Source organism: Taudactylus pleione, unplaced genomic scaffold, assembly GCF_031769625.1.
Source record: "Taudactylus pleione unplaced genomic scaffold, aTauple2 ptg000329l, whole genome shotgun sequence".
NCBI lineage: Eukaryota > Metazoa > Chordata > Amphibia > Anura > Myobatrachidae > Taudactylus > Taudactylus pleione.
In genome coordinates this window covers 2,413,394-2,426,387 of record NW_028284730.1, presented here as the reverse complement: position 1 = coordinate 2,426,387, position 12,994 = coordinate 2,413,394, and the positions used below count along the sequence as shown (strand labels likewise).

The window sequence follows — 12,994 nt, the reverse complement described above, 5'->3', positions numbered from 1 at the left end:
CACATAATGGGGCTCATGCAGGGTTTGCGGAGCATATCTTGGATGTTTCCTCCCTGCACATTCTCCGGAACGGGGTACACACAAGTACAGGCGATGCAGAGTTGTATGCGTTCTCATCTCTACTTACCACTGAGGTGATGTAACTGGGTGATCTCATATAGGTAACGTTAGTATGGCTGTCCATGCAACTGTGGCCTATGCAGAATTGGGTGGAAATGTAATCGCACATGTTTCCAGGCCTATCATTTGCACAAATTACTGTATAGGCTATTGCAGGTACGCACTGATGACAGACAAAGCATACTGATTAGGGCAGACACACCGCAAGATCTGACATAAGGGCAAATAGGGAAATATACGATTTTTTCCATGCACATGCAATGCGGGAGCATATACGATGAATTTACATTTAACTCTACATCAAGCCCAGTGAGAGTTGTAGTTCTACATAACCTGGTTTGCTTTTTATTTTCCACTTGATGATGATGTACTGTATTAAGGTGATGATGATGTGCTCTGTTAGGGTGATGATGCTGTGCTGTGTTAGGGTGGTGATGATGATGATGCTGTGCTGTGTTAGGGTGATTATGCTGTGCTGTGTTAGGGTGATGATGATGTGCTGTGTTAGGGTGATGATGATGTGCTGTGTTAGGGTGATGATGCTGTGCTGTGTTAGGGTGATGATGCTGTGCTGTGTTAGGGTGATGATGCTGTGCTGTGTTAGGGTGATGATGTTGTGCTGTGTTAGGGTGATGATGCTGTGCTGTGTTAGGGTGATGATGCTGTGCTGTGTTAGGGTGATGATGCTGTGCTGTGTTAGGGTGATGATGCTGTGCTGTGTTAGGGTGATGATGATGTGCTGTGTTAGGGTGATGATGTGCTGTGTTAGGGTGGTGATGATGTGCTGTGTTAGGGTGGTGATGATGTGCTGTGTTAGGGTGATGATGATGTGCTGTGTTAGGGTGATGATGTGCTGTGTTAGGGTGGTGATGATGTACTGTGTTAGCGTGATGATGATGATGTACTGTGTTAGGGTGATGATGATGATGTACTGTGTTAGGGTGATGATGATGTACTGTGTTAGGGTGATGATGATGATGTGCTGTGTTAGGGTGATGATGATGATGTGCTGTGTTAGGGTGATGATGATGATGTGCTGTGTTAGGGTGATGATGATGTGCTGTGTTAGGGTGATGATGATGTGCTGTGTTAGGGTGATTAAAAAGAAAAAACCACACCAAAGCGCAACCGTGCTGGCAGCAAGAAAATATTGTAAAAACAAGTCACCCTAACTTGCAAAATCCATATGAAAGCAAAAACAATACAATAAAGGATCCTCGCGCCGACACTTTTCCAATGAATTGTTCGAATAATTTCCAATGAAGAACAAAAACTTGGAAGTAACCAAATCTTCTTATCAATGCGTATGTTGAAATCCCATTAGTACATGCAAATAAAACACATAATATTTGGTGTTAGCGATAATTGTAATAAATTGCTGATAGATGACACCTCTGAACGGAAACCATATAGGAAGCCCCTCAAACCAATATCCTTGGGTGTCAGATGGAAAAAAAAATTTTCACCTCATAGAATGTGAGAATGTATAGATGTGAATGCTCACATTAATGTTGCCTAAAAGAAATATGAGTGAATCCCTTCAAGGTTTCTTTAACCCATATGCATAGATGGGATCAGGTAAAGTGCTTACATAGAAGCTTACTTGAGGCAAATGTATGATAAGCCTGTAAAGGTTTCTTTTCTCCCTCTTTCAACCGTGAGGAATGCCCACATGGAAAAAAGAAGAAACTACATATGGTGCAGTAGGTCCAAAATAAAAATGATTTTAATAACAAATATCACAATAAAAAAGTGGGGGTCAGCCCTCGTACCAGATAGATGATATACAGCGTTCATAAAGTATGCCCAATATCGCAGGATAGCTGGAACCCGGGTATTCAACTGCTGAAGGTGCATAAAATTGACCAGCCTTAGGTACTCAGGTGAACCTCCACTGCCACTCCTCCTAACATGTTTCGACACCTGCGGGTGTCTTTTTCAAAGTGCAGTGGTAAATTAAAAACGGACTTTAAATACCCGTGTACCGGAAGTCCGATACCGGAAGTCACTGTGCGCGACTTATACAAGGAGCCTAAATAGATGAAAAACTAGCCTGATGTTCGGGCGAAATTTACCTTAAATACGCGACCGCGGCCATCCAAGGTGCATCGCTCCGTGTGATACCAGGGCGGCCAGAACCACAACAAAAACCACAGACGCGATGTGAGCGACCTGCAGTGTTCAATAAAGTTTGTTGAAAACACGTGATCTAAATCACATGATAGCTGATCATGTGATCGGAGAGGGAAAATCCGGTTGCTATGACCACCTATCAACGAACAGTGGCAATACCCAGGCTCCTTTACATAAAAATAAAAAGAACATATGTGTGTATATGATATTAACCATATATATAAAACATATATAGATAACATGATAAAACTAACAAAAAATGCCTAGCAGCTAACAAAAAAATGAATACTTATAAAAACCATTTGATTTCGAAATCAGAGTTTAAGCCAGCTGGTTTCAATGTGTTTAGATCATAAATGCATTTCATCTCTTTTTGTGCCAATCTTAAATCTTTATTGTTGGACCTCCAATTATCTTTTACTGTGGAAATACCACAGAAACGTGAGATCCCTGAGAGTGAACTATTATGTTTATTTTTAAAATGTAGAGAAAATGGATGGCTTTCCAATCCTTTCACAATATTGCGAGCATGTTCTGCCCATCTGATTTTTAGTGCTCTCTTGGTTTTTCCCACATATACCATTTTACAACTGCATTCTATGGCATATATAGCATAACGTGTGTGGCATGTAATAAAATCCGTAATCCTATGATTCTTACCTTGTGTTTGAAATTCTGTTATTTTTGAGACACTACTGGAACAAGCTTTACATAATTTACACTCGCCACATCTGTAGAAGCCCTTATTTCTTGGAAGGAATCTTTTTCCGTCCATGGGTAACGCACTGGTTACTAAAGTATCTTTAAAGGTAGGTGCGCACCTATAGATGAATTTAGGCTAACAGGTAAGATTTTCTTCAAACTTTCATCTTTAAGGAGGATATTCCAATTATTCTTAATAATGCCTTCTATGCTTTTATGCTGTTTGTTAAAAGTAGTACAAAATGACATGGTGAAATTATTATTAGCCTGGGGATTTTTGTTCTTAACTTTGAGTAACGTCTCCCTATCCATATCTGCAACTTCTTTGATCGTCTTATCAAGCAAATCCTTTTTATAACCCTTTTGTTTGAATTTATTGGTCATTTCCAAAGCTTGTTTATGAAATACCTGGAATTTGAACAGTTGCGGCGTAAACACATTAGTTGTCCTTTTGGTATTCCATCCAACCATTTTGGTAGATGGTTGCTATTCCTATCTATTAATTATTGGCATCAGTAGGTTTATTGAAATTATATGTGCTAATTTGCCCATCTATAATCTCAATAGTAAGATCTAAAAAATTGACCCTAATATTGCTGATGTCATAAGAGAGCTTAATATTAAGACTATTTGAATTGAGGTATTCACAAAAGCTATCAAGGTCAGATCTATCTCTCTTCCAGATAAACAAAATGTCGTCAATGTATCTCCACCAATGTACCAGGTTCGCGCTCCAGCCATGTCCTTCCCAAACATGGGACTCCTCCCACCTTGCCATAAACAAATTAGCATAGCTGGGCGCGAACCTGGTACCCATGGCTGTTCCGACACTTTGCAAAAAGAAATTGCCATCAAAATTGAAATAATTATTACGCAATATAAACGTGATACCTTCTACTATGAATCTACACAATGATCCATCTAAATTGGTGGATTTAAGAGAGTTTTCAATAGCTTCTATACCATCAGTATGAGAAATGATGGTATATAGTGAAGATACATCCGCCGTAATAAAAAACATGTTATCTTCCCAACATACCTCTGTTAATTTATTAAGGATGTCTGTTGTATCTTTTAGATGGGATTTTTCTTTACAGACCAACGGTTGTAGATAGTGGTCAATATAGGCGGATAGATTGGCAGTAATAGCATTAGTACCTGACACTATGGGGCGTCCTGGTGGATGGGTGCTATTTTTGTGGATTTTAGGGAGTAAATATAGCACCGGGACAGAATATTGATCATTAATAAGGAATTCAGAAACATCTTTTGAAATGCTTCCTAGATTTAGATATTGATAAACCAAAATTTTCAGGGCAGATAAGATGTTTTGTGAGGGATCATTCTTCAGCGCTTTATATGTCACCCCATCTCGGAGTTGTCTATATCCCTCTTCTATATAGTCCAATTTGTTAAGAATGACGACCCCCCCCCCCCCTTTATCTGCCTGTTTAATTATAATATTTTGGTTATCTTGCATAGATTTTAAAGCCAAATTTTCATCTTTGGTGATATTATTCCCAAATTTTTGGCGGGGATTGTTTTTAATTTTCTCCATATCCTGAATGACACTTTTATAAAAAGATTCAACAAAACAACCCTTCGCAAATGAAGGGTTGAAAACTGATTTTTTCTTAAAACTGGAGCTAGAAAGTGTTTCATTGGTCTCTTCATTAGCAAAAAACTTTTTTAATGCTAGCTTCCTAACGAATTTCTGTATATCTATATAAAGATCGAAAAAATTCAGGCTAGTTTTTCATCTATTTAGGCTCCTTGTATAAGTCGCGCACAGTGACTTCCGGTATCGGACTTCCGGTACACGGGTATTTAAAGTCCGTTTTTAATTTACCACTGCACTTTGAAAAAGACACCCGCAGGTGTCGAAACATGTTAGGAGGAGTGGCAGTGGAGGTTCACCTGAGTACCTAAGGCTGGTCAATTTTATGCACCTTCAGCAGTTGAATACCCGGGTTCCAGCTATCCTGCGATATTGGGCATACTTTATGAACGCTGTATATCATCTATCTGGTACGAGGGCTGACCCCCACTTTTTTATTGTGATATCTGTTGTTAAAATCATTTTTATTTTGGACCTACTGCACCATATGTAGTTTCTTCTTTTTTCCATGTGGGCATTCCTCACGGTTGAAAGAGGGAGAAAAGAAACCTTTACAGGCTTATCATACATTTGCCTCAAGTAAGCTTCTATGTAAGCACTTTACCTGATCCCATCTATGCATATGGGTTAAAGAAACCTTGAAGGGATTCACTCATATTTCTTTTAGGTAACATTAATGTGAGCATTCACATCTATACATTCTCACATTCTATGAGGTGAAAAAATTTTTTTCCATCTGACACCCAAGGATATTGGTTTGAGGGGCTTCCTATATGGTTTCCGTTCAGAGGTGTCATCTATCAGCAATTTATTTCAATTATCGCTAACACCAAATATTATGTGTTTTATTTGCATGTACTAATGGGATTTCAACATACGCATTGATAAGAAGATTTGGTTACTTCCAAGTTTTTGTTCTTCATTGGAAATTATTCGAACAATTCATTGGAAAAGTGTCGGCGCGAGGATCCTTTATTGTATTGTTTTTGCTTTCATGTGTTAGGGTGATGATGATGTGCTGTGTTAGGGTGATGATGATGCTGTGCTGTGTTAGGATGATGATGCTGTGCTGTGTTAGGGTGATGATGATGATGTGCTGTGTTAGGGTGATGATGATGATGTGCTGTGTTAGGGTGATGATGATGCTGTGCTGTGTTAGGGTGATGATGATGCTGTGCTGTGTTAGGGTGATGATGATGTGCTGTGTTAGGATATATGTGCTGTGTTAGGGTGATGATGATGATGATGATGATGATGTACTGTGTTAGGGTGATGATGTGCTGTGTTAGGGTGGTGATGATGTACTGTGTTAGGGTGATGATGTGATGTGTTAGGGTGATGATGCTGGGCTGTGTTAGGGTGATGATGATGATGTGCTGTGTTAGGGTGATGATGATGCTGTGATGTCTTAGGGTGATGGTGATGATGTACTGTGTTAGGGTGATGATATGCTGTGTTAGGGTGATGATGATGTGCTGTGTTAGGGTGATGATGATGCTGTGCTGTATTAGGGTGATGATGATGATGTGTTGTGTTAGGGTGATGATGCTAGGCTGTGTTAGGGTGATGATGATGTGCTGTGTTAGGGTGATGATGATGTGCTGTGTTAGGGTGATGATGATGTGCTGTGTTAGGGTGATGATGATGTGCTGTGTTAGGGTGATGATGTGCTGTGTTAGGGTGGTGATGATGTACTGTGTTAGGGTGATGATGATGATGTGCTGTGTTAGGGTGATGATGATGATGTGCTGTGTTAGGGTGATGATGATGCTGTGCTGTGTTAGGGTGATGATGATGCTGTGCTGTGTTAGGGTGATGATGATGTGCTGTGTTAGGATATATGTGCTGTGTTAGGGTGATGATGATGCTGTGCTGTGTTAGGATGATGATGATGTGCTGTGTTAGGGTGATGATGATGTGCTGTGTTAGGGTGATGATGATGATGTGCTGTGTTAGGGTGGTGATGATGTGCTGTGTTAGGGTGATGATGATGTGCTGTGTTAGGGTGATGATGATGATGTGCTGTGTTAGGGTGGTGATGATGTACTGTGTTGGGGTGATGATGCTGTGCTGTGTTAGGGTGATGATGATGCTGTGCTGTGTTAGGGTGATGGTGATGATGTACTGTGTTAGGGTGATGATTTGCTGTGTTAGGGTGATGATGATGCTGTGCTGTGTTAGGGTGATGATGTACTGTGTTAGGGTGATGATGATGTGCTGTGTTAGGGTGATGATGTACTGTGTTAGGGTGATGATGATGATGTACTGTGTTAGGGTGATGATGATGCTGTGCTGTGTTCGGGTGATGATGTACTGTGTTAGGGTGATGATGATGTGCTGTGTTAGGGTGATGCTATGCTGTGTTCGGGTGATGATGTACTGTGTTAGGGTGATGATGATGTGCTGTGTTAGGGTGATGATAATGCTGTGCTGTGTTAGGGTGATGATAATGCTGTGCTGTGTTAGGGTGATGTGCTGTGTTAGGATATATGTGCTGTGTTAGGGTGATGATGATGCTGTGCTGTGTTAGGATGATGATGCTGTGCTGTGTTAGGATGATGATGATGTGCTGTGTTAGGGTGATGACGATGTACTGTGTTAGGGTGATGATACTGTGCTGTGTTAGGGTGATGATACTATGCTGTGTTAGGGTGATGATGATGATGATGATGTACTGTGTTAGGGTGATGATGATGATGTGCTGTGTTAGGGTGGTGATGATGTACTGTGTTAGGGTGATGATATGCTGTGTTAGGGTGATGATGATGTGCTGTGTTAGGGTGATGATGATGCTGTGCTGTATTAGGGTGATGATGATGATGATGATGTGTTGTGTTAGGGTGATGATGCTAGGCTGTGTTAGGGTGATGATGATGTGCTGTGTTAGGGTGATGATGATGTGCTGTGTTAGGGTGATGATGATGTGCTGTGTTAGGGTGATGATGTGCTGTGTTAGGGTGGTGATGATGTACTGTGTTAGGGTGATGATGATGATGTGCTGTGTTAGGGTGATGATGATGCTGTGCTGTGTTAGGGTGATGATGATGCTGTGCTGTGTTAGGGTGATGATGATGCTGTGCTGTGTTAGGGTGATGATGATGTGCTGTGTTAGGATATATGTGCTGTGTTAGGGTGATGATGATGATGTGCTGTGTTAGGGTGATGATGATGATGTGCTGTGTTAGGGTGATGATGATGCTGTGCTGTGTTAGGGTGATGATGTGCTGTGTTAGGGTGGTGATGATGTGCTGTGTTAGGGTGATGATGATGTGCTGTGTTAGGATATATGTGCTGTGTTAGGGTGATGATGATGATGTGCTGTGTTAGGGTGATGATGATGATGTGCTGTGTTAGGGTGATGATGATGCTGTGCTGTGTTAGGGTGATGATGATGCTGTGCTGTGTTAGGGTGATGATGATGTGCTGTGTTAGGATATATGTGCTGTGTTAGGGTGATGATGATGCTGTGCTGTGTTAGGATGATGATGATGTGCTGTGTTAGGATATATGTGCTGTGTTAGGGTGATGATGATGATGTGCTGTGTTAGGGTGGTGATGATGTGCTGTGTTAGGGTGATGATGATGTGCTGTGTTAGGATATATGTGCTGTGTTAGGGTGGTGATGATGTACTGTGTTGGGGTGATGATGCTGTGCTGTGTTAGGGTGATGATGATGCTGTGCTGTGTTAGGGTGATGGTGATGATGTACTGTGTTAGGGTGATGATTTGCTGTGTTAGGGTGATGATGATGCTGTGCTGTGTTAGGGTGATGATGTACTGTGTTAGGGTGATGATGATGTGCTGTGTTAGGGTGATGATGTACTGTGTTAGGGTGATGATGATGATGTACTGTGTTAGGGTGATGATGATGCTGTGCTGTGTTCGGGTGATGATGTACTGTGTTAGGGTGATGATGATGTGCTGTGTTAGGGTGATGCTATGCTGTGTTCGGGTGATGATGTACTGTGTTAGGGTGATGATGATGTGCTGTGTTAGGGTGATGATAATGCTGTGCTGTGTTAGGGTGATGATAATGCTGTGCTGTGTTAGGGTGATGTGCTGTGTTAGGATATATGTGCTGTGTTAGGGTGATGATGATGCTGTGCTGTGTTAGGATGATGATGCTGTGCTGTGTTAGGATGATGATGATGTGCTGTGTTAGGGTGATGACGATGTACTGTGTTAGGGTGATGATACTGTGCTGTGTTAGGGTGATGATACTATGCTGTGTTAGGGTGATGATGATGATGTACTGTGTTAGGGTGATGATGATGATGTGCTGTGTTAGGGTGGTGATGATGTACTGTGTTAGGGTGATGATACTGTGCTGTGTTAGGGTGATGGTGATGATGTACTGTGTTAGGGTGATGATTTGCTGTGTTAGGGTGATGATGATGCTGTGCTGTGTTAGGGTGATGGTGATGATGTGCTGTGTTAGTGTGATGGTGATGTGCTGTGTTAGGGTGATGCTGTGCTGTGTTAGGATGATGATGATGTGCTGTGTTAGGGTGATGATGCTGGGCTGTGTTAGGGTGATGATGATGATGATGTGCTGTGTTAGGGTGATGATGATGCTGTGATGTGTTAGGGTGATGATGTACTGTGTTAGGGTGATGATATGCTGTGTTAGGGTGATGATGATGTGCTGTGTTAGGATGATGATGCTGTGCTGTGTTAGGGTGATGATGTGCTGTGTTAGGATGATGATGATGATGTGCTGTGTTAGGGTGGTGATGATGTACTGTGTTAGGGTGATAATACTGTGCTGTGTTAGGGTGATAATACTGTGCTGTGTTAGGGTGATAATGATGTGCTGTGTTAGGGTGATGATGATGCTGTGCTGTGTTAGGATGATGATGATGTGCTGTGTTAGGGTGATGATGATGTACTGTGTTAGGGTGATGATACTGTGCTTTGTTAGGGTGATGATGATACTATGCTGTGTTAGGGTGATGATGTGCTGTGTTAGGGTGGTGATGTACTGTGTTAGGGTGATGATACTGTGCTGTGTTAGGGTGATGATACTGTGCTGTGTTAGGGTGATGATGATGCTGTGCTGTGTTAGGGTGATGGTGATGATGTACTGTGTTAGGGTGATGATTTGCTGTGTTAGGGTGATGATGATGCTGTGCTGTGTTAGGGTGATGATGTGCTGTGTTAGGGTGATGATGATGTGCTGTGTTAGGGTGATGATGATGCTGTGCTGTGTTAGGGTGATGATGATGCTGTTCTGTGTTAGGGTGATGATGATGCTGTGCTGTGTTAGGGTGATGATGATGCTGTGCTGTGTTAGGATGATGATGCTGTGCTGTGTTAGGGTGATGATACTGTGCTGTGTTAGGGTGATGATGATGATGTGCTGTGTTAGGGTGATGATGATGATGTGCTGTGTTAGGGTGATGATGATGTGCTGTGTTAGGGTGATGATGATGTGCTGTGTTAGGGTGATGATGATGTGCTGTGTTAGGGTGATGATGATGCTGTGCTGTGTTAGGGTGATGATGATGCTGTGCTGTGTTAGGGTGATGATGATGCTGTGCTGTGTTAGGGTGATGATGATGCTGTGCTGTGTTAGGGTGATGATGATGCTGTGCTGTGTTAGGGTGATGATGATGCGGTGCTGTGTTAGGGTGATGATGATAATGTGCTGTGTTAGGGTGATGATGATGATGATGCTGTGCTGTGTTAGGGTGATGATGCTGTGCTGTGTTAGGGTGATGATGATGCTGTGCTGTGTTAGGGTGATGATGATGCTGTGCTGTGTTAGGGTGATGCTGTGCTGTGTTAGGGTGATGATGATGCTGTGCTGTGTTAGGGTGATGATGATGCTGTGCTGTGTTAGGGTGATGATGATGCGGTGCTGTGTTAGGGTGATGATGATGCGGTGCTGTGTTAGGGTGATGATGATAATGTGCTGTGTTAGGGTGATGATGATGATGATGCTGTGCTGTGTTAGGGTGATGATGCTGTGCTTTGTTAGGGTGATGATACTGTGCTGTGTTAGGGTGATGATGATGATGCGCTGTGTTAGGGTGATGATGATGATGCGCTGTGTTAGGGTGATGATGATGATGTGCTGTGTTAGGGTGATGATGATGATGTGCTGTGTTAGGGTGATGATGATGCTGTGCTGTGTTAGGGTGATGATGATGATGTGCTGTGTTAGGGTGATGATGATGATGTGCTGTGTTAGGGTGATGATGATGATGTGCTGTGTTAGGGTGATGATGATGCTGTGCTGTGTTAGGGTGATGATGATGCTGTGCTGTGTTAGGGTGATGATGATGCTGTGCTGTGTTAGGGTGATGATGATGCTGTGCTGTGTTAGGGTGATGATGATGCTGTGCTGTGTTAGGGTGATGATGATGCTGTGCTGTGTTAGGGTGATGATGATGCTGTGCTGTGTTAGGGTGATGATGATGCTGTGCTGTGTTAGGGTGATGATGATGCTGTGCTGTGTTAGGGTGATGATGATGCTGTGCTGTGTTAGGGTGATGATGATGCTGTGCTGTGTTAGGGTGATGATGCTGTGCTGTGTTAGGGTGATGATGATGCTGTGCTGTGTTAGGGTGATGATGATGCGGTGCTGTGTTAGGGTGATGATGCGGTGCTGTGTTAGGGTGATGATGATGATGATGATGATGTGCTGTGTTAGGGTGGTGATGATGTACTGTGTTAGGGTGATGATGTGCTGTGTTAGGGTGATGATGATGATGTGCTGTGTTAGGGTGATGATGATGTGCTGTGTTAGGGTGATGATGATGCTGTGCTGTGTTAGGGTGATGATGATGCTGTTCTGTGTTAGGGTGATGATGATGCTGTGCTGTGTTAGGGTGATGATGATGCTGTGCTGTGTTAGGGTGATGATGATGCTGTGCTGTGTTAGGATGATGATGCTGTGCTGTGTTAGGGTGATGATGATGCTGTGCTGTGTTAGGGTGATGATGATGCTGTGCTGTGTTAGGATGATGATGCTGTGCTGTGTTAGGGTGATGATGATGCTGTGCTGTGTTAGGGTGATGATGATGCTGTGCTGTGTTAGGGTGATGATGATGCGGTGCTGTGTTAGGGTGATGATGCGGTGCTGTGTTAGGGTGATGATGATGATGATGATGTGCTGTGTTAGGGTGGTGATGATGTACTGTGTTAGGGTGATGATGTGCTGTGTTAGGGTGATGATGATGATGATGTGCTGTGTTAGGGTGATGATGATGTGCTGTGTTAGGGTGATGATGATGCTGTGCTGTGTTAGGGTGATGATGATGCTGTTCTGTGTTAGGGTGATGATGATGCTGTGCTGTGTTAGGGTGATGATGATGCTGTGCTGTGTTAGGATGATGATGCTGTGCTGTGTTAGGGTGATGATGATGCTGTGCTGTGTTAGGGTGATGATGATGCTGTGCTGTGTTAGGGTGATGATGATGCTGTGCTGTGTTAGGGTGATGATGATGCTGTGCTGTGTTAGGGTGATGATGATGCTGTGCTGTGTTAGGGTGATGATGATGCTGTGCTGTGTTAGGGTGATGATGATGCGGTGCTGTGTTAGGGTGATGATGCGGTGCTGTGTTAGGGTGATGATGATGTGCTGTGTTAGGGTGGTGATGATGTACTGTGTTAGGGTGATGATGTGCTGTGTTAGGGTGATGATGATGATAATGTGCTGTGTTAGGGTGATGATGATGCTGTGCTGTGTTAGGGTGATGATGATGCGGTGCTGTGTTAGGGTGATGATGCGGTGCTGTGTTAGGGTGATGATGATGATGATGTGCTGTGTTAGGGTGGTGATGATGTGCTGTGTTAGGGTGATGATGTGCTGTGTTAGGGTGATGATGATGTGCTGTGTTGGGGTGATGATGATGTACTAAAGCTCAGCCAGTCTCTGTGAGTCAGCCAGCTGTGGTGCTAATCCCTCACAGCTATCTGTTGACTGTCTGCCCCTTCAGCACGGAATCTTCATCTGGTTGTGTAATAAGTGTTGATACCTCACATAGTGCTTATAAAATAGGATATTTTCCATGACAGACAATAGTTCTCCTCCCACCGCCCCACTAAGATGGCCCCAAGGAAGCTGTAGGTCTCAACACAAGAAATAAACCATACTTTATATTGCAGGGGTTTCCAGTTTAGCAAGTGTTCCCGTCATACAGGGCGGGAGCAGCAGCAACAAGTTTAGGCAGAAGTGACAGATGCCCGGGGATACAAGCTAAGAACAGAGTTTTCCTGTGGTAAAGGTGCGTACACACTAGACGTGTGTATGCAGCATTGCGACCCCCCCCTACTAACGGGCCGACATGTTAGGCGGCCCGTACACACTACACGATCCAGTGCCCTAACGCCCGATGTGTCTGCTCCTGTGCATCCCGCTGCATGGGGTCGTCGGCCGCATCATCAGGTTGGCCCTACATGCAAGGCCAACCTGAT

At 43.2% G+C, this 12,994-nt stretch overlaps 1 protein-coding gene across 1 annotated transcript in view; it reads left to right on the top strand.

The window, feature by feature from the left end:
* The window catches only part of PSD4 (pleckstrin and Sec7 domain containing 4), a 65,512-nt gene that overhangs the window by 24,305 nt on the left and 28,213 nt on the right, over window positions 1–12,994 (top strand). The gene's annotated exons all lie outside the window — the stretch shown is intronic.